The sequence below is a fragment of the Pleurodeles waltl genome, chromosome 11, assembly GCF_031143425.1.
Source record: "Pleurodeles waltl isolate 20211129_DDA chromosome 11, aPleWal1.hap1.20221129, whole genome shotgun sequence".
NCBI lineage: Eukaryota > Metazoa > Chordata > Amphibia > Caudata > Salamandridae > Pleurodeles > Pleurodeles waltl.
The window spans coordinates 818,463,134-818,481,798 of NC_090450.1; the positions used below are offsets into that span (position 1 = coordinate 818,463,134).

At 45.7% G+C, this 18,665-nt stretch overlaps 1 protein-coding gene across 5 annotated transcripts in view; it reads left to right on the forward strand.

The window, feature by feature from the left end:
• The window catches only part of CCDC157 (coiled-coil domain containing 157), a 140,413-nt gene that overhangs the window by 49,100 nt on the left and 72,648 nt on the right, over window positions 1-18,665 (forward strand). The window contains exon 1 of one of the 5 annotated variants that reach the window (XM_069214627.1): window positions 10,914-11,042. The exons of the other annotated variants lie outside the window; for them this stretch is intronic. The gene's annotated coding sequence lies outside the window, so the exon portion shown is untranslated. Of the gene's footprint in view, window positions 1-10,913; window positions 11,043-18,665 lie in introns of those variants that run through there. 5 annotated transcript variants of the gene reach the window in all.

The window sequence follows — 18,665 nt, forward strand, 5'->3', positions numbered from 1 at the left end:
GTCGCTCACTGCTTGGTCATTTTTTCATTTTGTTGCACAGGGGTGAATAAGAAAGGTGGTTTTGGTTTGCCTGGTTGGGACAGTTGAATTTTGTGAGCCAGAGAGCATGCAAAGCAAACTCATGCAGATTAAGATGTATTCTATTCGTTCTGTATTTGTTTATAGGTTTCCATTAGCATGTGACCATAACTAGGTATTTCAGTTGCTCATGTAGTAAATCTGAAACTTTATAAATGCAGTCTAGTTTATTTTGTGTGCTTCCTCGCTACTTTTAGTAGTATTGTGCTATAAGATATCACTAAGTTGAAAAACTTTATAACTTAAAATTTACTTAATCTGCTTACCTGCAGTATCCCACAGGATCATCTGCTCCCCCAATATGTAATACTGCCAAATTTCATGAAAACCTTGCACTATTTTGCAAAAAATCTAAAGTCAATGGAAAATGCATTGGATTTGAAGTGTGTTTTGCACCACTTTGACCAAACATTCAGTCCTCCCAAAATGAAATGTGAGGAGGAGGTCTGCAAAGTTTCACACACAGTTGTCAAACAGGTGCAAAGTTATTTATATGTATACACACACACACACACGTGTATATATATATATATATATATATATTACCTACTGGCACTTGCCAGTAGGTAGTTATAGTCAGGTCCTAGTTTACATAGAAAAAACGTTTTTTGACTTGCCTATATCTTTGGCACTGTTTGACAAATTTTCATAAAGTGTGTCAAAAAAGTGCTCTCTAGAATCTTGTTGTGCATGGAAAGTTTCGGGGTGATACATCAAGCGGTAGCCAAGAAAAAGTGGGGGCAAAAAAGTGTGTTTCCCGTCTTAATTGTCATAGACTCTTTATACACACCTGCAGCCCGAACCACTGGATGGAATTACACCAAATGTGGCAGAAAGGTGGCTTTTGGTCTGTAGATGAGCCTTTTCTTTTAGTTGGTGTGAATCCATTCAGTAGTTTAGGGAAAATTAAAGAAAATCCAAATTTGTATATACAGGGCAGCGAATACTGTCTGTCTTACACAGAGATCTGACTGGCTGACTGTTGTGGGTACTCTAGCACATCAAACAGCTTGATTACAGTAACGTTCTGTTGCTTGCAACATTCAGACTTATCTGTGTATATTCATTACATCCTTGAAGATCAAGTTTGCAATAACCAATGCTTGTTAAATGTCTCATTTATTATAACCAATGCTTGTTGATTATGCACATTGTATTCCACCTGCTCCAACTGTAACTGCCAAAACATGTGCTCTTCACACTATGATCTGTATTGAAGATGTGCTACAATCAGGATAATTGCTCATTTCCTTTACAAGCAACCAAATGCCTCTCCACCTGATCCAACTGTAACTGCCAGAACATGTGCTTATCTGATAGAGACTTCTAGCGCCAGATTCCGTACCTTAGAATTTCCTGGCGTCAGCTTGAAATCTGGAATTTTGTGCTGAGCAGTAGCCTGTGCATGCCGTTGGGTGGCTTCGTTTGGATCCATGTGGTGTTGGCGTCGTTGAAGCCGTCTGTGAAGTCACGGTCGCATATGAAGGCAACACCCTGGTACGCGTACGGCAATTCTTTTCCTTCCGCACTGGTTAAGTGAAGGTCTGGATTTGAGCTACCCTCTGCCCTTTTTGGCATGCCTTTTTTTTACCTTTTTGTCAAAGCTTTTTCAAGTCTGTGCGAGAAAGATGGGGTTCAAGCCATGTGGTGCATGCCATCGAGCCATGTCTGTGACGGACCCCCATCAGGTATGTCTCTGGTGCCTCAACAGAGACCATGGCTCAAAGTCATGTTCCAACTGCCAGGCCATGGCCCGAAAGCTTTGAGAGATCGGTCTCTGAAGCTCATGACGGCCCAACAATGACTTCGGTTGTCGCGACTCCTAGGACGTCACGGTTCCGATCGAGGAGGAGGTTGCGGGACCGCTCCAGGAGCCCTAAGCCCTCTTCTCCGCACTCGAGGTCCTCTGGGCACTCGGGGAAGAGGCACAAAAAGAATAAGTCCAAGCAGAATTCGACTTAGCCATGCCCGTCTGCCGACGAGGCGTCTCAAGAAAGTCGACGTTCCAGGCACGGTTCTCCAGAATCGATGCCAGGGCCGACTTCGAGTCTTTCCCCCTTTTCGGGAGCCAGAGAGACCCACACTCAACTCAAGGAGGTTTACGATGTCATGCGCCTTGTATGGGTCGGCAGGGTCCTCATCGGATTACACGCCAGTGACTTCAGCCTCGGCACTGTTGAGGAGTCCTGGATCCGATACCAGATCCAGAATGACGCTGAGTGCACACAGTCGACCTCCTCTGGCATCGTTCCCGATGTCAATGCTCCCTGCTCCACCAGCACCCACCAGTGGTGCAGCCCTATCCTCATTCCAGATGATCCGGAGCCGGAATGATGTCATAAAACGCCGATTCCGACTTTGACGGTGCCAACAGGGGCCAGATCAGTGCCTGAGGCTAATTTTGATCAGCCAGGTACAGGTGAGGAACCCCTCCATTAGAATATTGTTTGGAGCATGTGGGCTGGTTTGAGGAACTAGTGGAAGCCAGTGGACTGGATACTTCTCCAGATACTAGCATGCTCTCACCTCCTACTGTGGTCACGGAGGAGGGAGCTTTATATGCTATGGTGGTGTGTGGGGCAGCTGCGGTCTTGGACCTAGATTTGCCCACGGTGCCAGTCAGGACTAACCTCCTGACTGAGGTGCTTCACCCGGGGGTTTGCACATCGGAACCAATGTTACCCTATAATAAATCCCTCACTGATGTCCTGCTGGGGACGTGTTCCAAACCCAGCACAGGGACTCCTGTAAATAGGACAATCGGCCTCTGCCATAGACCAGCTCCTAATGATCCTAGTTTCCTCACCCATCACCCCAGCTTGGTGGTCCAGGCCTCCACTTCCCATGGTACCTTCCCTTTCGCTCCCCCGGATAAGGAATCCAAGAGGCTGGATCAGCTTGGTGAGAAAATGTTTTCTTCCTCCAGCCTGGCATTGAGGTCTGTAAACACCTCATGCCTATTGGGCTGTTTTTCCCATAATTTATGGGATACGGTGGCACAGGTGCTGCCCCAGGTCCTGGAGGGCGTGCAGGACACTCTCTCACAAGCTGTTAAAGATGGGAGAGATGCAGCAAAGTTTACAGTACGGTGTGGTTTGGACACAACCGTCTTGCAGGTTAGGGCAATTTTTTTGATGGTGGCCCTTCGTCGCCACACCTGGCTTTGTATGTCTGGCTTTTCGGGGGAAGTCTGGGCAAACCTTATTGACATGCCCTTCGATGGCTCATGCCTATTTGGAGAGAAGGCAGACTTGGCGCTTCAGTGGTTGAAATACTTTTGGGCTATGGCCAGATCCTTGGGCCTCCCAGCACCCGCTCCCCAGCAGTCTGCTTTTTGCCCCTTTTGAGGCTTCGTAAGGGATGTGGTACCACGCCACCCACAAATCACCCGCCGTCCTCCATCAACTCAACATCTAGTGCAAGGACGAGGTCATGGTACCTTCAGACCCAGAGGGTCTAGACAGAGGTCAGCCACCACCCAGCCCCCCTCCTCCACAGCGCCCAAGTCCTCCGAGTATGGTTCTGCAACACCACCTGCGCCCAGTTAGAGGAGGATTATATTTCATCTCCCTCACTGGTGGTCCATAACATCGGACAAATGGGTCTTGCATATCATACAGAAGTGCTATTCCCTTCCCTTTCCTTTCAGTCTTTTCCTCCCTCTATGCCGTTATTAAAAGAACAGCTGATGGAGGATCATTAAGTCTTGCTCCGCGAGGAGGTTGCAGCTCTCTAGAAAGGGCCATAGAAAGGGTCCCAAAGTCAGGAATAGGCAGTGGTTGTTATTCCAGCTACTTTCTGATTCCCAAAAAGAACAAAGGTCTTCCCCCTATTCTGGATTTGCAGGATGTCAATCTCTTCCTCAAAAAGCAGAAATTCAAGCTCTTGCTCAGGTCTTGTCTGCCCTAGACCATGGAGACTGGATGGTAACGCTGGACTTGCAGGATGCGTATTTTCAAATCCCCATCCTGCCTGCCCACAGGCGCTACTTGCAGTTCCAGGTGGGCCACGAGCACTTTCAGTTTACTGTGCTTCCCTACGGTCTAATTAGTGCCCCTTGGGTGTTCTCAAAAGTGAGGGCGGTGGTAGCAGCTCATCTGCGCAGGTTAGGGATTTCAGTCTTCCCCTAACATGACAACTGGCTGTAGAAGACTTCTACGCCCCAGGTTCTCGTCACCCACCTTCAGACTACAGCAAACTTCCTACATTCGCTGGGGTTCACTATAAACATGCCAAAGTCGCACCTGACCCCCCTCTAAGAATCTCCCTTTCATCTGAGCTGTTCTGACACAGTGCAGTTTCAGGCTTATCCTCCTGAGCAGCAAGTCCAGTATATTCAGGTTATGATACTGATGTTTCGGCTCCTATTTGGATTTCTGTGAGACAGACTCTGAAGCTGCTGGGCCTCATGGCCTCCTGCATCCTGTTAGTCAAACATGCCAGATGGCATATGAGGGCTCTGTAGTAGGACCTGAAGTTCCAGTGGGCACAGCATCAGAGGAATCTCACCGACATGGTTCAGATCTTGGAGGGAACTGCAGACGACCTGCAGTGGTGGTTAGGGAACTGCAATTGGGTCAGAGGCAGACTCCTCTCCCTTCCCCAACCAGATCTCACGGCAGTGACAGATGCGTCACTTCTGGGATGGGGCGGATATCTGGGAGAGGTCGAGATCAGAGTCCTCTGGTCTCCGGCGGAATCCAGACTCCATATCAACTTACTGGAGCTCCGGGCGATCCGACTGGCATTGAAAGCATTTCTTCCTGTTGTGAAAGGGAAGATGTTGCAAGTGTTCATGGACAACACTACCGCAATGTGGTGCAGCAACAAGCAGGGCAGTGTGGGGTCATGACCCTTTATCAAGAGGCCCTGCATCTATAGACATGGCTGTAACAGCAGGGCATAACCCCGGTGGTTCAATACCTGTCAGGTTTTCTGAATAAAAGGGGGGACGAACTCAGCCATCGATGCCTAGTGGATCATAAATAGTGTCTCCACCCTGAGGTGGCGCAAGAACTCTTTCAGCAGTGGGGAGAGCCTTGGTTAGATCTGTTCACCTCCTCAGAGAATGTGCAATGTCTGCAGTATGGCGCTTAGGAGTTTCCAAGGCGGCAATCGCTCAGCGAAGCTTTTCGTCGTGAGTGGAGCTCACGCCCCCTGTACGCCTTTCCGCACATACCACGTCTGCCCATAGTTCTCAAGAAGATCAAGAACGACCAGGCCCCAGTAATCCTAGTGGCTCTGGACTAGGCACGGAGAGTCTGGTATCCCAAGCTTCTGAAAATGAGCATTGATCCTCCGATCAGGCTGCCCCTTCGAGAGGATTCTCTGTCGCAGCAGCAGGAGAAGGTTCTCCACCCGAACCTCTCAACTCTGTGCCTTCATGTGTAGAAATTGAGCGGCGGCAGTTGATTGCTTTTTACCTTCCTCCCGAAGTCTGTAAAGTTATTTTAGCAGCGAGGCGTCCCTCCACTAAAACGGTATACGCCTGCCTTTGGAAACGCTTTGTATATTAGGGAACAGAAAGATCTATCGATCCTCTTTTTGCTTCACTTTCTGATATCCTTCTCTTTATACTATTCCTTGCCCAGCAAGGCTCTTCATTGGGTACTCTCTAGGGCTATATTTCTGCTTTACCAGCATTTCTTCGGCTGCCTGATCAACCTTCCCTTTTCAAGTCTCTGATTGTACATAGATTTGTTAAAGGGCTTCTACCTATGTTTCCCCCTACGCCCTTTGTTATGCCTCAATGGGACTTAAATCTTGTCCTCACATTTCTAATGTGTGCTCCCTTCGAGCCCTTACACAACTGTCCCCTCCATCTGCTCACCATCAAGACAGCCTTCTTAATGGCAATAACATCTGCCAGGAGGGTGAGTGAGATGCAGGCTCTTTCATCTAAGCCACCTTATCTCACTATGTTCCCAGACAAGGTGGTACTCAGAACTCGTGACTTTTTCCTTCCCAAGGCAGTGACCCCATTTCATCTGGGTCAGATCATCACTCTACTCACTTTCTTTGCTCCACCGCATCCCTCTAAGGAAGAGAAGCGACTCCACCGACTGGACCCAAAAAGAGCATTGTCATTCTACCTTGACCACACAAAAGAGTTCCGGGAGGATGACCAAATCTTTGTGGGGTAGGTGGGAGCAAAGAAGGGTTGGGCAGTGCAGAAACTAACCAGTTTGTGCTGGGTCATTCTCTGCAATAAAATCGGATACGCATTGGCCAAGTGGGCTTGAGGGCTCATTCCACCATGGGCAAGGCTGCTACCACTATGCTAACATGAGGTGTTCCACTCCTGGATATCTGTCAGGCAGCAACGTGGGTATCTTTGCATACGTTTGCAAAAGACTACTGCCTGGACAATCAGGTCCAGAGAGACGGACACTTTGCCCGTTTGGTCCTACAGGACTTCCTAGTGTGAGAAGGTTTATCCGCAGCCCACCGCCAGGAGGTTATGGCTTTGGGTATCTGTTCTAAGGTAAGGGATCTGCAGCTAGAAGTCTATGAGATGAACAAGTTACTTACCTTCGGTAATGCATTATCTGATAGAGACTCTATCTAGCTGCAGATTCCTTACACCCAACCATGCCTCCCAGCACTCCGTTATGTCTAATAGAATTAGGGTTTATCCCTTTCAGGGCCCTAGTTTTGCACAGACAAACTGTTGGTTCTATCCATGACTCTGCGCTTCTGGCGTGGAAGTTTGTGGGTAAAAGAACTGACGTATGCATGCTGTGGTGGTGCCTTTATAGGCAACTGTGATGTCACAGATGGCTCCAACGATCCTGACAATGCCACGTGGATCTGAACGACGCCACCCGATGGCGCGTGTAGGGTACTGCTCAGCAAAAAAGTCTAGATTCCAAGTTGACGCCAGGAAATTCTAAGGTAAGGAATTTGCAGGTGGATAGAGTCTCTACCCGATAATGCATTACCAAAGGTAAGTAACTTGTTCTTCACAATGTGATCTGTATTGAACATGTGCCACAATCAGGAAGATAATTGCTCATTTCCTTAACAAGCATTCAACTGTTTAAAGGCACACGTGCACATTTGATTATTTAAGGATGCTTGAGAGTCTGAAGCCTTGCTTGGCTTCGACCTATTGCTCTGCTCACCCGTTTCCAGTCAAGTCAGTCGAGTTCCAGTGCAAGACAAGTTCCTTGTTCTTCAACCTTCTTCCAGTCGAGTTCCAGTGTTCCTTGTTCTCCGACCAGCTTCCAGTCAAGTTCCAGCAATTCTCGTCCTCCGGACAGCCTCCAGTCAAGTTCCGGCAGGCCTCGCCCTTCGGTCGGCTTCCTGTGAAGTCCCAACTCTCCTCTTCCATTTTCTACCCATACTGTATTTCCTGAAAAAGAGAAAAAATAAGAAAGGTAAAAAAAAAACAGTTTGGGTTCTTCTGACATTTTCAAGCAAGTAAATTCACTTCAAAGTAAAGAAAGATTAATCAATTAAATGAAGCAAAACAGAGCTTTGTATTTTAAATAATTTACGACAATAAGAACTAGCATGATTTATTGTTTGGGTGGGAATCCAGGATACGGGTAAACAGACATTAAGGAAAGAGGTATTTCATGTAACAAGCGCAGCCCTGAGAATTAGGAGATTGAAATAGAGCAAGTTTAGCAAAACATTGGGTGGGAATGGCGCTTCTCAGAGGTTCACTGCATAGAGAATTAGGATTTTATTAAAGACAAGGAGGCTAGCATTATGCATAAGCCTTTTATTCACCACTTCTGTGCAGCTCCTTTAAAGACTTAGAACCAAATCATGTAACAATAACTTAGAACCAAAACACAATCTATAAAGTCCCACAGCAGCAGCCATCTTCCTCTTTTGTTTCGTCAAACTCTTCATCCTCCTTTCTTCTTTTCACCAATTCACTCTTCAACGAATAACATCACCAAACTCTCACACATCTGGTAAAATAAATAAAAAAGGCTGTATGCGAAATTCATCGTGAAAATATAAAACATACCTGAAATACAAAATTGCAATCTAATTCCCCAAACAAAATAATTATATAACACATATAATTTCCAAAGTACCATGATTCTCCCATGGGAGGCAGAGGAAGGATAATGCTAGCCTCCTTGTCTTTAATAAAATCTCAATTCTCTATGCAGTGAACCTCTGAGAATCACCATTTTATGTCAAGACAAGAGGCTAGTATTATGCATGTTCAAAGCTTACAAAGCTAATTGAAGCCACATGCTCAATAGGCTTAAAATAAAATTTCCTAAATATGTCCTCACTTGACCAATCAGCCGCTTTCATAATTTCTTCCAATCTTCCACCTTTCAATAAGGTTTTAGAAGCCATAGCACCCATTACGGAATGTGCTGTATATCTATTCAAATCTATACCAGCCTCTCTCATCACATTTTTTACCTATCTTGTAATTGTAGCTGTTGAAACCACTCTAAATGGTTTTACATAAGAGATTAAAAGTTGACTCGTCCCATGAGATCTATGCTCACACATTCTGCTCTTATACTCCTTAATGTACCTAACCACGCATAAATCAGGATGTTCATCAAATCTTAGATAAAAGATATTCCCTGTCATAGATCTTATCCCTCTCTCTCGCAAAAAACCTACCACGATCTCATCACCTTTAAAAAACACCAAGGTGCTGAAGATATACTGAATGGAAGACATGCGAACTGATAAAATTGTCTCTCCCACCTGAACTGTAAAAACTCTTGGCTGCATAAATCCATGGGAATCATGAAATAAGCGTCTTTCAGATCTGTCTTTGCCAACCAATCTCTCTCTTGCAGTATATCCCTCAGCACATGAATCCCTTCCATCTTGAAATGTCTGTATAGTACAAATCTGTTTAAATCTCAAATTTATCACAGGTCTCCAACCCTTGTCTTTCTTTTTTACCACAAATAAAGTACTTACAACACTCTCCTTGCATCGCCTATCTTCCCAATTGCACCCTTCTCTAACATGCCTCGAATTTCTCGAAATACAACCTCTCTGATCTCTTCCTGAAACCCAAGCTCCTTTGGTTCCTTTTCTTGATATGGAAAATCCTGAAACTCTATTATATATCCCTTTACCATCTCTAGGACCCAACAATCATTTGTTACCTTTTCCCAAGTCCTTACAAACGTTTTTAGTCTCCCTGCAATTCCTACCAGGGAAGAACCAATTCCAATCTTCATATTCACCTTGTCCTGAAATTGCTCCTGAGTTGTTGGTCTGACTGCGTCCACGACCTGCTCTACCTCCTCTCCGTTTCTGGGGATAAAACGTATTGTTTGAATATCCACCTCTAAAAGATCCTCGTCCATAACCACTGGGCCCCTATAAAATTGACGGCCGAAAGTATTGCCCCTTCTTCTGGCCCTGCCATATAAATTTCCATCCCCAAAAAAGTTCCTCATTGAAAAATGTGCTTTATCTAAAGCTGTGAATGTATGCACATATTTACTTAAAGCCTTAATCATACTATCCCCAAAAGGTAGACCTTTTGTCTCTTCGGATGAATCCTTCTTGGCCAAATCTCCCACCTTTGGGCTTATTCTTGATAAAACCGCCCTCCTCCTTACATGAACTAGGCCTGCATTAGCATTCCCTAAAAAACAGATTTCTCTCTGACTCCAGCCTCGCAACAAATTAATATCTAAATCTGTGCCTTTAATATAAGATTCCTCCACCATATCAGAAATCCTGGCCAAAGGCCCGAGAATATCCAGTGGCATTGTTTCAGAGATCTTTCCAAACCCTTACGTGAATGCCGACCAAGTTTGAAAAGGTAGGTAATTAAATCTGGATCCAGATTAGGAGTCATAGAGTCTTTCTCTCCAATTACCAGGTGTGAACATTCTGCCCTCATCACATTCCTCTCAGACCTTTCCAAAGGTTTCCGAATTTTTTGCTTTAAATATACTTTGACATGACGCATAGACCACCATTCCGCAGTTCTCTGATGCTTAACGTCTGAGGGCTCAAACAAGGTATGACCCAAAGGATCTTTAACCTGTCACATATTCTCTGTTCCTTTTTGTTCCAAAATATCAAACTCATCCAAATAATTGTCTTCACTAATATCAAGAATGTACTCATCACATTTGTCAAAATATTTCTTACTCTGCCTGCTGGATTCTCCAGTCATCTCCTTTGCAGGGTTAACCTGTCTTTCCTTTGTGCCACTTGGGACACCTGAAAGCGATTTCTTTTTAATAAATGTACATTCTCTTTCCAGATCTCCTTCACCTAAGTGTTTCCTTTTCCCCAAACACTTCCCACCAGACCTCTTTCTTCCAGTTCCTCCTCATCCGATAATGACCAATATTGATCCTCATCTAAAATTTTATTCTTTTTATTACACTCTTTCCATAACTTAGATAACGCAGATTTCACACTCTCTCCTACCTCCTTAGATATAAATCTCTTAATATTCTCCTCATGAGACTCCTTATTAGTCAAAGCCATTTCCTCCTCCATGTTAATAAAATATATTTAACCTACTATACTTATTTCTCAATTTCTACTCAAATTAATATATACACTCGCTTAATACCAACTTTAAACAATGTCTGTTAATAACAAACCTTAAGTAAACAAAATTCCTTCATGCGAACAGCTTCCCATTGTGTTACAACGTTCCTCACAGCGTTAATACTTTGCTAAGCAACAAAACCAAACAATGTGACGTGTAACGCCACATCAACTAGATGCAACGCGTGCATCTGAACAGTTCCGCATCGCGCGAGGTCCAAATTGAAGTAAAAAATAATCGTCCTGCAGAGCGCATGTGCCGGAACAAGCGCTGACATCAGAGGAAGCGCCTCGCTCCAATGCACGCGCCAGCACAAGAACACATCTCTGTAATTACAGAGTACGCGTCTCTCAATATGATTATGCCAGCCCACGCGCTCCACCCAGACCTAAGCGCGTGCAACTCGCACTGAAAGGAAGACCAACCGTCTCCCAATTCGAAGGTAAACCTAAGTAATAACAATAAAAATATACTTTTTTTTTTAACTAAAACAACAGTACAAAATCTGTAGAACACTAACTAAACCCAATATTTCCCAAGCATTTTTAACAATACCATATTAAAACAAAACATAACACTTAATATTACCCCAATCTTTTCAGATACCCAAAAATTGGGTAAAACAGTAACAAACATATTATGACATACAAACATCTACAAATTTAAAAATAAACAAGCAAGTCCTTATCTGCACAGAAGCAGCAAACAAAAGAGGAAGATGGCTGCTGCTGTGGGACTTAATAGATTGTGTTTTAGTTCTAAGTTATTGTTACATCATTTGGTTCTAAGTCTTTAAAGGAGCTGCACAGAAGTGGTGAATAAAAGGCGTATGAATAATGCTAGCCTCTTGTCTTGACATAAAATCCAAGATACGGCTAAACAGACATTAAGGAAAGAGGTATTTCATGTAACAAGCGCTGCCCTGAGAATTAGGAGATTGAAATAGAGCAAGTTTAGCAAAACTATTATGGGCGAAAGATTACGCCAGAACACAAAGAAGCCCTTTAGTCAAGTTGCTTGTTTTTGAGTTTGGACATTGCTTCAGAGACTCTGAAAGTATTTTAAAAGAGGAAAAGACTTGTTAGCTTTATAGAAACATATGCACAATGTATCAGCAATAACTGGCATTATGCAATGCACAATAGTTTGTGCAAGTCCAATGTATTAATGAAGCAGCCCAGAATAAAAAAAATCAAGAACCCAGTATTTTGAGAAATCAGAAGTCCTGACGCCCAACATGTCACGCAGTTCAGGGTCCAGCAGTCTGATTCTGCAACCCACGAAGCAGAAGCTGGTATTTTCTCTTATTCACTTCCCAACTTCTTCCCCATGAGGACTTGCCAGAGGGCAATGTACTCTTCATCACAGTCACGGTCATCACCCCATCAGAAAGCCTGGAATTCAGGTGATTGGCTTGCACAGAACACTGCTAACACTCAAACCAGGAAGTGTTGGCAGCCATTTTGAGACTCTGCTTCAGCTGATTCTCCAAAAAAAGAAAAAAAAAGAGGGCAGGTTACTGTTACCCTAACCCCCTACCCCTGGTCCAGGGGTCCTCTAGAGAACCCCACAAGGACTAAAAAGCGTGTTTTTAGAGTTCACTGCAAATATCGTGAATATTTGCAAATTTCACCATAGATTAAAAAAAAGCCTTGGTTGGGTGACGTCATGATGGCATTCATAAAATATAGGAAGGGCGCAGGGGCCCTTCCTAGGGCTTATGAAAGCCACGGGGACCACCACCTCCTCGGTACAAGAGTATTAAAATATGCAGGGGCTCCGTGCCCCAGGGACCGCCACCTCCCTTGGGCATATTGTATTTCTATTGTATGCGGGGGGCCCGCTTGACACCCCGGCACCATGGGGACCACCACCTCCCAGAGCAAATCCATGTAAATCTATTGGGGCGGGGGCCTGGTCCCCCACCTCACCGGAGCAATGAACTATTATGTATGCGAGGGGCTCGCATGGCCCGCCCACAGCCCTGGAGATTGGCAACTCCCCAGGGCAATAAATATAACTATGGGGGGGCGGCCCCCTGCACCCTGGGGACCGCCACCTCCCCGGGGCAATGAACTATTATGTATGCATGGGGCCCACTTGGATGTGATAGATGTCATGAGTGATGTAATATCTGGGGTAATTACAGTGCATGGCGAGGGCACAAGTTAGAGTTAATTGAAATCACTCTAACAGCAGAATTTCAATGTTTTAGTGTGTGTAAAATCTGTGAATTTTTACGTTTTTGTCATGATTAAGATGCCCATTGCAATGCACTGTGGGAGTGCTGCCCCCACCCAAGCTTGCTGCTCCTGCCCCCCTTTCTTGCCATTCATTGTCCATGGGTGATGGGTTTTAAATCACTCTTTAGGAGGATCAGAACATATGTGGATCATAAAAACATAGATGGTTATACTACTGACTGTCTGACTTTTTTGAATGAGATGGAGCAGAAGATGATGCGTATCTCAAATAATTCTATATATATAGCTGGTGGCTATTGTAAGCAAGTAATAGGTTATGTTTTAGACAATCCATTTGTAAATCTAGGCCTCTTAGAGGATCCAAACCATTGCTCGCAATTTGTAATCACCTAGCTTTAAAGAACCCTTGGAGACTGCTTAATCCAACAGGCAGAGATTATGCCATGAATTTCTTTCCTCATCATTCCTTTTGTAGGATTGATTGTTAAACCCTACTTTACTGGTACTATTGAAGAATCTTCTTTAGAACCAGCCTGCATCATCTGTATTTCAGATCATGCAGGCACCACTCTGCCACTGAAAATGCTGAGATTGTCTTGTAAAAGAAAATACTACAGACATAATACTGACTTGCTGCTTAATAAGGAAAATGTCAAAATAACTAAAGAATCCATCATCTAATATTGTGAACAGAATCACTGAAACTATACAAAACAAATAATACTGTTGGTGATTCAAACCATTATTATTATGATTATTAATAATCTTGCTGTTAGGGCTATCAAAAACTGAAAATGGAGAAAGAAACATTTGAAGAGTTTAGAACATGTTTACTGCCAATTCAAAAATCAGTCCTTGTATGATGAGCTTAAAACTTCAAAATATAACAATAGCCACTTTCTCGTTTAAGAAGCAAGATTACGGTAGGGGGCGAAAAACCTACTTCAAATGCAAAGATAATAGAACCAGCAGATTATTAATGAATTATCCTAAAGCTAAAACACATCTCTTATAGATATAATCAATACTTGTTTGAGACATTGAACACTCCAGAAGTGGAATGTGATGACTTGGCCATTAATCAATTCCTGCATAGGTTAAAGCTCCCATCTTCCACTAAAGCACATGATGATATAGTATAAATTTGCCAATTAGCGATGCAGTCAATTCCCTTCCTTCTGGTAAGGCCCCTGGACCTGATGGTCTTCCTAACTTGTTCTACAAGACATTCAAAATGTTGTTTACTACACACTTGCTGTCATTATTTACAAAATTTATTGAGAAAGGCTCTACTTTCCTGTAAGATAAGGTACATCCCAGAGCCGCCTTCTGTCATGAACACTACTCTTAATGACACTGGAACAGCTCTGTGACTTTACTATAGTTTTTTTGGGAATTGATGTAGGCAAACGTAGGTATAAAGTGCCAAATGTATTTTTGAATTTGTAAAGCACATTAAACCATTTGGGCATCAAAGCTTTAGTGACCAAGTGAAGCAAAAGTGGCAAGCAGACAGAAAAAGGCGCAGGAAGACCAAATAAACCATGCCCAGCCATTATGCTGCTGCGAACAGCCAAGTTTTCACGTGCTTACAAAATATCAGATAAGAATCTACTCCTTTGATGGAATCCGGTAGCTTATTCCATAGCCTAGCAGCTGCCACCGTGAAAGCTCTTTCCTCCCATCTCGCTTTCCAAAACCTTGGGGACATTCACTTTTCTCTGCCCTGTAGATCTCACCATTCGGCTGGGGGCATACCAGATGAAGGAGGATCTAAAGTAGTATGAACCCTGCTGATGGAGCGGCTTGAACACCAGACATAGAGCCTTAAAGATAACCTGCTTCCTCACAAGCAACCAGTGGAGACTCCTCAGACCCTCACGTACTGTACTGCATCTAGGTAAGCCTAAGACTAACTGGGCTGTGGCATTTTGGATAACTTGTAACTGGTTGGGAGAATACTGGTTGACATTTAAGTACATACAGGGTGTTATAGTAGTCCAAGCGAGATGTAATAAGCGCAGGGACCACTGACACCCTTAACTCCTCTGGTATGACCAGGAGAATTTCTTCCAAAGACTTCATCATCCAAAAAACAAGAACTCACTGTTCTGTTCACCTTCACCTGGATCTGAAACATCAATGTATTATCAAAAATAATACCCAGGTTCCGTACTGCATTAACCGGAGCAGGACCACAAATGTCAGGCCACCAACAACCATTCCAAATTTAATTCCCGGCTCAGAAGATTACAGTTTTTTTCTTCTCTGTTCATGCTTCATCCAAGTGCTGACCTCTACCATGCAATACCTACATTTTTCTATCCATCTCTTCCCAATCATTTGTGATGTATACAATGATTTGGGTATCATCCGCATTGGAGGAAACTTGAAAGTCCCTGGACCATACCAATTGCACCAAATGAGCGACAAACAAATGAAAAAAAGTGGGGCTGAGGTAGGAACCCTGTGTTACTCCACAGGGAAGTTGAAACTGATTGACTCTAAAATCCCCACAACTGACCGTGATCGTCCTATTCACTAGGAGAGTCTCCAGTAAGTTCAGAGTGTCATAGTTGGACTCTTGCTCTAGGCAAGACTGCTGGTTTAAGGATGACAGTACTTATGTTTGTAGGCAACTATGCCTATCCTACAACAAGTTGCAGCTGTTGTCCCACCCCTTCCGGCTCACTAGCAGCACCTCACCAAAAACCCAAACAGTAAAACGCGATTTGTGGCAGCCTTTACGAATGACATCTCAGGGAGTGTCGTGGTTAAACGGAGATTACCCCTTTCTCACAGATATATCATGTCTCATCTAAACACAGGCAATAACGAAGATGCAGTAAAGTTTCAATAGTTTTTATTTAACACAACTGCAATCTGAAATATGTTGCATGGGCTGCAATGATTAGGATAATGAACAGTGCAAGAAACAGAATTGTAAAGACAAGAGTCATTATTACAAAGACTCCCACCATCTTGCAATAACATGAAAAAACATAAAAGGGGGTCATTCTAACCCTGGCGGTCGGCGACCGCCAGGGCTAAAATGCCGGAAGCACCGCCAACAGGCTGGCGGTGCTTCCCAGCCCATTCTGACCGCGGCGGTAAAGCCGCGGTCAGAAAAGGGGATCCGGCGGTTTCCCACCGGTTTTCCCCTTGCTGGGCTGAATCTCCATGGCGGCGGGAGATTCCGACCCCCTTCCCGCCATCCTGTTCCTGGCGGTTTTTACCACCAGGAACAGGATGGCGGGAACGGGTGTCGTGGGGCCCCCTAACAGGGCCCCAGCATGATTTTCACTGTCTGCCTAGCAGACAGTGAAAATCGCGACGGGTGCAACTGCACCCGTCGCACCCCTGCAACCCCGCCGGCTCCATTCGGAGCCGGCTTCTGGGTTGCAGGGCCTTTCCCGCTGGGCCGGCGGGCGCTCCCTTGGCGGGGGCCCGCCGGCCCAGCGGGAAAGCCAGAATGGCCTCCGCGGTCTTTTGACTGCAGAGCGGCCAAGTGGCGGTTCCCGCTTGGCGGGCGGCGACCGCCTCCCGCCAAGGTAGGAATGAGGGCCAAAGTGTGTAATATGTCCTAGTACCCTATCATGATAGGCCTAACCTCCTACCTAAAGGAGAGCTGGGTATGTTAAACCTAATCTGCCAATGCCATGTCCATGAGAGGAGCCCCCAACCCTCGTTACCTTGGAATGAGGTCTCGATCTCAGACTCGGTAGGGACACGAAGACTGGGTCAGCGTCAAGACGACGTGCAGCATCGATATCAGCGATGCCCTCTGGTCGGAATCCCTCTGATTATCTGTCTAAAGTGTGATGTATTTATACAGATCTACTTGGACCCCTGAAGTAGGTGTGTTCCCAAACAATAGATAACAGGCATGCTTGGGGCGGCAATTAATATAAACAATTTCCTCGAAAGCATGGAGAGGGAAAGTCCCTAAGTGTGAACACCTACTGTTTGTTTGTCTTTGTCACTTGATCTTGACGCCTTAACGCGGTGGCACTGATAATGCAAATCATAACAAGTGGCCTAACTATAAACAAGGCAGCCATCTTAGAAGAATTAAATAATTAAATGGGCTAAGACAGAGCAAGCTAAGTAGGTTAAAAGTCACTAGGTGACGGGGGCACGAGTCAATCAATCAATCAATCAATCACTGCATTTGTAAAGCGCGCTATATACCCGCGAGGGTCTCAAAGCGCTGGGGAGGGGGGGGTGCTACTGGTCGAAGAGCCAGGTCTTGAGGAGTCTTCTGAAGGCCAGCAGGTCCTGGGTCTGTCGTAGGATGGTGGGGAGACTGTTCCAGGTCTTGGCAGCGAGGTAGGAGAAGGATCTGCCGCCGCCGGTGGTTTTTCGGATGCGGGGGACTGTGGCGAGGGCGAGGTTGGCTGAGCGGAGGCTTCAGGTGGGGGTGTGGAAGCTGAGTCGGTTGTTGAGGTAGGTGGGTCCATTGTTGTGCAGTGCTTTGTGTGCGTGGATCAGGAGCTTGAAGGTGATCCTTTTGTTGACGGGGAGCCAGTGCAGGCCTCTCAGGTGGAGTGTGATGTGGCTGCGGCGGGGGACATGGAGGATGAGTTGGGCTGAGGCGTTCTGGATGCGTTGGAGTCGTCTCAGGAGCTAGTTTGTAATTCCTGAGTAGAGGGCATTCCCGTAGTCGAGTCTGTTGGTGATGAGGGCCTGGGTAACGGTTTTTCTCGTGTCGAGGGGGATCCATTTGAAGATCCTGCGGAGCATACGGAGGGTGTTGAAGCAGGACGCGGAGAGGGCGTTGACTTGCCTGGTCATGGAGAGAGTGGAGTCGAGGATGACCCCCAGGTTGCGTGCGTGGTCCGTGGGTTCCGGGGCTGTGCCTAGTGACGTGGGCCACCAAGAGTCGTCCTAGGCTGATGGGGTGGGTCCGAGAATAGGACCTCCGTCTTGTCTGAGTTCAGCTTCAGTCTGCTGTCCTTCATCCAGTCCGCTACGGCCTTCATTCCTCGGTGGAGGTTAGCTTTGGCGGTGTGGGGATCTTCGGTGAGGGATATGATCAGCTGGGTGTCGTCGGCGTAGGAGATGATGTTGAGGTTGTGTTGTCGTGCGACGTGGGCGAGGGGGGCCATGTAGATATTGAACAGTGTCGGGCTGAGGGAGGATCCCTGTGGGACGCCGCAGATGATCTCGTGGTTTTAGAGTGGAAGGGTGGGAGGCGGACGCTCTGGGTTCTGCCGGAGAGGAAGGATGTGGTCCAGGCCAGGGCCTTCTCTTGGATACCGGCTTCATGGAGGCGTGCTGATAGGGTGCGGTGGCAGACCGTTTTAAAGGCTGCTGATAGGTCCAGGAGGATGAGGGCGGCTGTTTCTCCTTTGTCCATCAGGGTCCGGATGTCATCAGTGGTGGCGATGAGGGCAGTCTCGGTGCTGTGGTTACTGCGAAAACCGGATTGGGAAGGGTCCAGGATGTTGTTGACTTTGAGGTAGCGGGTCAGCTGTTTGTTGACAATCTTCTTGGTCACTTTTGCCGGGAAAGGGAGAAGGGAGATGGGCCGGAAGTTCTTGAGGTCCTTGGGGTCCGCCTTGGGCTTCTTCAGAAGGGCGTTGATCTCGGCGTGCTTCCAGCTTTCTGGGAAGGTTGCTGTCTCGAAGGAACAGTTGATTGTTTTCCGGAGGTGGGGCACGATGGCTGCCAAAGGCTAAGCTAACTCCTGTTATCCCATTAAAACAAACTAGGGTTCACTACACCCTCCCCATTGCCGTAACAAGTATGACGAAGGTGAATGAATCCAAATGCTAAAATTGCTCTGGACTACAAACTACAAGCATAAAAACTGGCTAAAAACATTTAAAAATTCATTAAAAGGTAGTAAAAACATTAGT